This window comes from Phaseolus vulgaris, chromosome 3 (assembly GCF_051622355.1).
Source record: "Phaseolus vulgaris cultivar YP4 chromosome 3, ASM5162235v1, whole genome shotgun sequence".
NCBI lineage: Eukaryota > Viridiplantae > Streptophyta > Magnoliopsida > Fabales > Fabaceae > Phaseolus > Phaseolus vulgaris.
Genome location: NC_143500.1, coordinates 32,456,841 through 32,465,750, shown reverse-complemented (window position 1 = coordinate 32,465,750; position 8,910 = coordinate 32,456,841).

Genomic DNA, 8,910 nt, shown 5'->3' with positions numbered 1-8,910 from the left:
TTCAACCAAAAAGTTTCTCATAACCAACTTATTTATCAACTTTTAAGAAAATCCAAACAACAAATATCAAGAAACCAAGATTTGCTAGAATTATGAAACATGCCCGCCATTAGATGATCCTGAAGAGCTTATTTATTTTAACAGAAGCAAAAATAAATTCAAACAAATAAAACAAAAACAAAATAAAAAACACAAAATAAATCAACAAAAGATAAATCCTAAACTATGATTCTCCTCCCCCACACTTAAATCATACATGGTCCTCAATGTAAAATCAACAAATAAATGTGTATAATAAAAGTGAGAGAAGAAGTACTCCCTCATTCAGCTTGAGGGAAGTGGCAACTGCAACGAATCTCTTCAACCATCTCCTCTACAATATAAGCCAAGGGCCTTCGTATAGTGTAGCACAAAGATGATGATTGCTGGAAGGTCTTTCCTAGGCATGCAGTACCTTGGTAAACTATGAAACAAGTAGACTTGTCTAACACTAGATATATAATAGTATAACCGTGGTCAGATTACCCCAAGTCGTCTCCCAACGAATACAATAGTAAAATCAGTAGATCAATGTTTAAAATCTATCTACAAGCAATAAAAGTTTGCAATAACAATAATAATAAAAAGGGTGACGTGAGTTGATTTTAGAATTGTTCATTTAGGTGACACTTTAGAATTATGATTGAGATTTTAAGAAAATTAAAGAGTGAAAACCTAAGGAAAATCTCCACTGGACATTAACTTAACCAAGTGGTTAAGTAGATGTGAAAGTTCATTTCACAGAGGCAAAAGGAAAACACAATTATATGGTGAAGATGATGACAAATATGGTGCAAAATTTAAACAAGTAACAAAAGAATAAAAGGAATGAACGAATGTAATTAAAGGAAGCAAAATAAGCACATGTTTATGAATAGAATGGAATGGAAATGGAAGGAAAAGAAGAAGGAAGATGAAGCTTATGAGGAATGGTTTTGAGATGGTGAGCACGCCACTTGGATGGTGAAATGACTCCAAGATAAGTGAAAGATGCCGCCACTTGAGAGCTCTCACACTCACAAGATAAGACTAAGACTAAAAGGACAAGCCTCACTAAACCCTAAACCCTAAACCCAACTTATTTACAATAATTTTCTAAATATTAAAAAAACTAGCAGGAAGAGTTTTAAGTGCTCTGGTCCTTGTCCAATCCTCCCTCTGGTGAGGTCTCTACTTTGAGATGACTTTTGTTTGTGTGCTTTAACATCCTTGGTCATCTCCTTGTGGGCTTGGTTTGCATCATGCCCCCCAGGTTGGAGAGATTTTGACCACGAATTTAGAACTCCTGCATATAACAAAGTTAGTTTGTGAGCATATAAGAGAGTGCTAGAAGAGAGAGACAAACTTGACTTAGTTTCTTTAAGCGTGGAAAGTTCAAAAAATGAGGTTCTATATACAGACCATGTTGGGAAAGATTGTTTGGGAAGGACAATGCTTTTTGAAAGAAGTCCTCTTAGAAGGTGAAAATCATTCCTAACATTTGTTAACCAAGATGGTGTGTAAGGAGAAACCTTTGGGAATAAAAAAGATAAGAAAGAATGACACATTGGAGGTGAAATTTGTAGCTTGGCACGAGTCAACATGATGGATTTAATGGTTAAAGATGGGACTTGGTGACTCGGTGCATTGTTTCTTTCTTGCTCCTTTTCATTTTCTCTTTTGCTTTTCATTTTTATTTGGTTCTCATGAACCTCTTTGGGAGAGAGGAGTTTTAAGGTAAGCTTGCGCCATTGGAAGGTAAAAGACATTTGGTTGGTTAGGCCATCATGTAGAACATGTATATCATATTGCCAAGGCCTCCCTAAAAGAATATGGGTTGCTTCCATTGGCACAACATCACATAAAACCTCATCTTTAACTTTCCTATTGTGAAAGTTATGAGGACTTGTTTATTAACCATAATTTCACCTTCCTTACTTAACCATTGAAGTTTATAGGGCTTGGCATGAGAGATGGTACACAATCCAAGTTTATCGACCACTTTTGTGCAGGCCACATTTGCACAACTACCCCATTTATTATCATGGAACATAACTTGTTGTTGATAAGGCAACGAGTGTGGAAAATATTTTCTCTTTGGGTGTCAACCAAAGGTTTTGGAATTGTGCCCAACATTCGCCTTATCACCAATAAGTCACATTCACAAGGTATCTCACATTCATTATCACTAGGGCTTTTGAAGGGGAAGGGAAGTTAGACCTAGAAAAGTTATCACTATGTTCACTTACTACTTGCCCCCCTTAACCATCATGGTTCGCTTTGTTGGACAATCAGCGACTATGTGCCCAAAACCTAAACATTTAAAACATTTTTTACTTGAGGTTTTGGTAGGTGATTTAGGATTTGAAGTGGAGGGTTTAAAATCCCTTGATTTGGAAATGGACTCCTTTTTAAAATTGAAGGGAAAAGTTAAAGAAGATTTGTGTTTGTTTGTCCAAGATGAGTGGTAAAAGCCATCATTATGAGAATTTTTGAAAGAGTTTTTTTCTAAAAAATTTGGGATTCTACCTTGATGGCAAGGTGAACCAATTTTTCTAAAGAGGTATACTCATAGAGTTCTACCACATCTTCGATGTGCCTTCTTAGACCACTTACAAAGCGAGCCATTTTTGACTCCTTACTTTCATGCATGTTAATTTGAGTTAAAATCGTTTCAAGTTCCTTAAAATAAGCATCTATACTTTGTGTACCTTGGTGAAGCCGTTGGAGCTTCAATAAAAGTTATTTCCTATAGTGTGGAGGCACAAATCTAGCGCGCATGCATTCTTTTAAATCCTCACAAGAGACCACAATTGGTCTCTTGTTTAAACCAATGCCCATTACAATTTTATGTCACCATTGCATGACATAGTTCAAAAATTCTAAGGAGGCTAGTTTTACCTTTTGGTTATCTTGGACCTCATGCACATTAAAAAATTAAAAATTTGTTCTACCTTAGCTTCCCATCCTAAATAAACATTGGGATCACCTTTCTCACTAAAACTAGGCAATTTTACATAAGATAGAAAAGGCTTTGCCACATTTTGGCGCCTATCTTCAAAAGGTTGCCTCCTCCATTCGTTTTCTTCTTCATGATCACCATAAGTTTGATAGCTTCTTGAATCATATCTATGATGATGCCTTCTTCCTCTTTGGGGTCTTTCATGTTGCATTTCTAATATTTGGAGTCTTTCCTCCATTTGTCTCATGCTTCATCTTTTTGTGCAATGGTTCTTTTGGCCACCGCCAATTCTCCAATAAGAAAAGTCTTTTTGTGGAGATTGAGGCTTAAATGATTCACCACTTGAAATATGAGCCATCACAACAAGTAAACAAGAAACACAAGTAACAAACAATTAAAGAAAATAGGTTAGAAATAAGAGAAGCTTGTGGCAAAATGAAATGAAGCACTCAACCACTCAAAGAAAAAGTTTCTTCCCTTAACCAAAGTCTTTCTTGTGGTATGAACACTCTCAAGTGAAATAGGACAAAGTCTCTGTTGAAGATGGTTGCTGCCCCTTCAAGATTGTGTTTGATGAAGACTCATATGTAGTGTTTGATGAAGTCTTATATGTACATTTTGCTTTGCTTTAAGTGTGTCTTAGTTAGTGCTTAGAGGTTGTCTAAGAGTAGCTTTTTGCTGAGTAACTCACCTCATAACCACTGGCCATGTGATAAGAACAAGCATAAGTTTTCTTAAACTGTTTTTCACATGTTTTACACAAAAACACGTTTTACTGCATAAAAATAAATCTGTTCTTTTCTAAATAAACAGATTCATTTTCTTCACTGATGCCTTGGCTAAAGTTTTGTAAAAATTTGATTTTGTGCATCAGGTATTTTGACTAAGTCTTCTTCTTTTCAAAACGACTGAGTTTTAAATAGTTAAACTTTCTCTGTTTTCGTTTTGAAAAATAAATCTGTTCATCTGTAAATGAATAGATTCTTTTTTGCCTCTGGTGCCATATCATACTTAAACGTTTTTCAGTTTTATCTCAGCACCAGAATGGTTGACTAAGTCTCCTCACTTAACAGATTCTCTAACTGCTTTTGAAAATAAATCAGTTTATTTTATTTTCAATCTGTTCATTTTATAACAGCTTTAACTGTTTTTCAAAATTCTGTTATAAGCTGGCTTTCTATAAAATGCAAACTTGTTTCTGAGTTTAATAACGATTAAAACAGTTCATACATTTGCAAAAAACAAGTTTTGACAGCAGAGAGTTAAGTGTTTTCAAGGATTAGCATTTGTTCTTCAAAGATTTCAAAAATCACAAAGTGCTTGTTCTTGGTTTGGTTCCAAAAGCATGGTGTGAGGTGCAGCTACTGTTCTAGCAATCTTGCCTACTGGTTTAAGGCAGATCTGGGTATCCTCAATCAGGTGTAGTCGTTTCACATCTCTATCTTGTAATAGTTTGGTTGAACACTCTTCTTGATAGGTGTTCTTGAAGAGTGGGTGTGTGTGTATGCTGAAATAGGTTTTTTCAGCAAGAGTACCTAAGTTCTTGTAGGTTTCAAGAACAGTGGGAATTGTACTTGGTTGTACTGTGTGTTAGTGAATTCCACATGTTGTTGGTGAAGACTGGATGTAGCTCAGGTTGAGTGAACCAGTATAATTGCTTGTGTTCATTCTCTCTCTCTCTCTGCAATTTCGTTTCTGCATAATTGATAAAACAACAAAGAAATAAATCTGTTCAATTGAAAATAAATCTGTTCTTTCTGGGCACTGTGCATACTGTTCTTGATTTCTGAAAAAGGTGTTTGAATCTGATAAGAACATATATAATCTGCTAAAAACCATTGGAACAGATTGACTGTGATAGGCTGCTCAAGAAACTGTCAATGCTATTAATTGAACCTTAAACAATTGCTTAAAGTTGAAGCTTGCTGTTTTGTGATTCATTGTTCGTAATTTCTGGAAAATTTCTTAACATCAAGAAGAACACTCATAGTTTGTTAAAAGCCACTGGAACAGCTTGTTTGCAAAGGTCACTCAATTAACTAGCATGCTATCAATTGAACCTTAATCACTTGCTTGAAATTGAAGCTTGCTGTTTTTTGTATTTCATTGTTTTTCAAATATGATATCTGTGTGTGCTGCTGGAAATTCTCACTGCATAGTCTTGTGATTAACCTTGCTGTATTAAAAGCGTTTCAAACAGAAAAACAGTGCTGAAATAAATCTGTTCATTTTCACATAAATCGATTTATTTTCTGTAAAACTGGGTTAAACACTGTTTCTGCGAAGAAGTTTTAAAAGGTCAATTCACCCCCCCTCTTGAACTTTGGCACTATTAAACCCAACAGTCTCCACACTTGCTCAAGGTAATTCACCACAAAACTTGAGGAAAGAAGAAAAGATAAAACAAGAAAAGCTTAAAATAAGAAAAGGCTAAACCAAATTGGAAGTAAGAGATATGACAAAACTTTGAAAAGATGACAAACAAGAAAAGCTCAAAAGAAGACTCTAAGAACTCACTAAACTTTTAACTATGAAACTTTTGTGATTAGAAAAATGCTAAAGCAAAAGGATAAAAAATTCCACAAAGTTGAAAACAGTTTTCCAATCAAGTTAAATCCATAGTTTTGAAAATGATTTGCTATACAAAGTGAGAACACTGATGCCTTTGAAAAAAATTCTTTGTTGTTTTTGAAACGTCAATGTTGCTTACTGTTTTGTAGGTGCGGTACTGTTTTTGCTTCTTTTTTTCTGAATACCTTGCTGTGTTTTTTATCCTAATGTGACTAATGGCAAAGAATGATCATAGGTTGCATCATGCACATTTTCAAGAACATGCAATTTTCACAAAATTTTTGGTTGGATTCAATATAATTCAACACTCTAAATCATATGTTTGGAACTTTAAATCAACCTCTACTAAAACAAGCTTCTAATGAATTTGTAAACTTCACAATTAAAAGCAAGTAAGAGAATAAAAAACAAGAACACCTAGAACACTAAAGAAAATAAAACTCAAAGGAAAAGGCAAGATCAATATAAGATATAACAAGAAACATATTCAAAACAAAAATGTGCTACGAATATAAAGAAAGACTGAAAAAAATTCTGCAAAAATATAAGGTGCTGGAAAATTAAAAGCAAGAAAATAATGACAAGAAAGTAAAGGTACTTGAAAGTAAAGAATGTAAAGACAAGGAATTAAAATTGCAAGAATGTAAAGTGCCAATCAACAAATTAACATAAGAACCTAAGCTCTGATAACCACATGATGTGAGTTGATTTTAGGATTGTTCATTTAGGTGACACTTTAGATTTATGATTGAGATTTTAAGACAATTAAAGAGTGAAAACCTAAGGAAAATCCCCACTGGACATTAACTTAACAAAGTGGTTAAGTAGATGTGAAGATTCATTTCACAAAGGCAAAAGGAAAACACAATTATATGGTGAAGATGATGACAAATATGGTGTGTAATTTAAACAAGTAACACAAGAATATAAGGAATGACCGAATGTAATTCAAGGAAGCAAAATAAGCACATGTTTATGAATAGAATGGAATGAAAATGGAAGGAAAAGATGAAGGAAGAGGAAGCTTATGAGGAATGGTTTTGAGATGGTGAGCACGCCACTTGGATGGTGAAATGACTCAAAGATAAGTGAAAGATGCCGCCACTTGAGAGCTATCACAGTCACAAGATAAGACTAAGACTAAGAGGACAAGCCTCACTAATCATTCACACACAAAAATGTGCAGAGTAACTTTTCTCTATTTCATTCAACTTGTGAATACATGAGGTAGGCCTCCCTATTTATAGATTTAGGAGCTTTGGGAACAGAGGGTAGAAGGGTAAAAGCAAATGTGGTGCGGTTTTAGGTTTGGTCTTTGGTCAAAATCGCATCATCCTACACATTCTAGAAGCTAGGGTTTCCTTTCTACCCTAATGGATTTCTTATGGCCCCTCCTAATTATGCTATATAAACCTACTCTTGCTTATTTCTACTATTTGGACCCCTCATGTGACCCCAACTTATTTACAACATTTTTCTAAATATTAAAAAGACTACCAGGAAGAATTTTAAGTGCTCTGGTCCGTGTCCAATCCTCCCTCTGGTGAGGTCTCTACTTTGAGATGACTTTTGTTTGTGTGCTTTAACATCCTAGGTCATCTCCTTGTGGGTTTGGTTTGCATCAAAGGGTGTTTAGATAGTTGTGCATAAAATATAAAAGAAATTAAAATAACAAATAAAAAGTGGTTGATCCCCAAGTTCTTCCACCATTGAATTCTTCACAGGTTCTCTAAAGATTAATCTTTTTTCAATCCTCCAACAGTGTTAAACCAGATTGAACATGTGCCAGTCTAATTTAACTTAAACTCGCCAGTAAAACATGCGTATACTGGTTTAATCAATACCCATTTTGTTATATAAAGAGGAGCTTGGGTTTTTGTAAAGACACAGAACATTGATATTTAATTTAGAAGTAAAGAAACTCTACTCAAATTGAGAGAGATTTGTGTGAGACTTGTTCTCCTTTTCTCTTAATCTTATCTTGTGGGTTTTGGGGAACTCTCAAGTGACAGCATCTCACCCATCCTGGAGCCAATCATGCTTCAAGTGGCGTGACCTCTCCCAAGTCTCCAACCACATAAGTTTCTTCAACTCTTCATCTTCTTCTTCCATACCCATTCAATATCTCAAACTCTAAAACATATTTTGTTTCTTGTTCTTGATTTTCAATCGATCAAATGTTGCTATTGAATGATTCTAATCGGTAGTTTGTCCTTGGTTCTTGTTTTAATCGGTTGGAATTACTTGTTGAAGTTCTATTCGATTCATCTTCTTGTAATGGGTTTCTTGTGTTGTGTTCTTGAATTGCATTAGAATCTTGATCCTAATTCTTGAAAGTGTTTATTCATGAGTCAACTCACATCATGTGGTAACATCAACCATGGGTTTGTTCTAGTTTTGAGTGGATTTGGCCCTTTTAATAATTGCAATTTCAATTCAAGTACCTTTACTTTCAAGTACTTTTACATTCTTGTTCTTTAAATTTTTGTACCTTTACTTTCTTGTCATTATATTCTTGTTTTTAATTTTCCAGCACCTTTAATTCTTGTGCAGAATTATTTTTTCTCTAGTTATATTCATTGCATTTTTCATTTTGAATATGTTTCTTGTTGTGCCTTTTCATTGATCTTGCTTTAAACTTTGTGTCATATGTTCTTTAGTGTTCTAGGTGTTCTTATTTTTGATTCTTCTTGCTTACTTTTAATTGTGACTCTTCCAATTTTATTAGAACAAGATGTTAAGTTCCAAACATCTGATTGCAAGTGTTCAATTGTCTTGAATCCACCAAAAAATTTGTTGTGAAATTGAATGTTCTTGAAACTTTGCTTGATGCAATTAGGATATAAAAAAAAAAGCAAGGCTTTTGTATTATAATACCCAAAACAGTACCTAATTAACGTCAAAACAGTGGGTATTTGTTTCCAAAACAGTGAGCAATTATTTCTAAAGGCATCTTGCTTATTAATTGGTTTAGAAATTCATTTTTCACACTTTTGGAATTAACTTGATTGACAAATTGTTTTCAACTTTGTGGAATTTTGTATCCTTTTGCTTGAACAATTTTCTAGTTCAAAAGTGTCATAGTTAAAGGTTTAGTAAGGTTCTTTGAGTCTTCTTTTGTGTTTTTCTTGATTGTCTTCTATTTCTAAGTTTTGTCACATCTCTTTTGTCACTTTGGTTTAGCCTTTCTTGTTTTACACTTTTCTTGTTTGTCTTTTCTTCTTCTTTAAAGTTTTGTGGTGATTTGGCTTTGAGCAAGCACGGTTTGCTTTGGCATCTTTCTCTTGAGATTTACCCAATCCACAAGAAGACTTTGATTAAGGAAAGTAAAATTTTCTTGGAGTTGTTTAGTCTTTTCT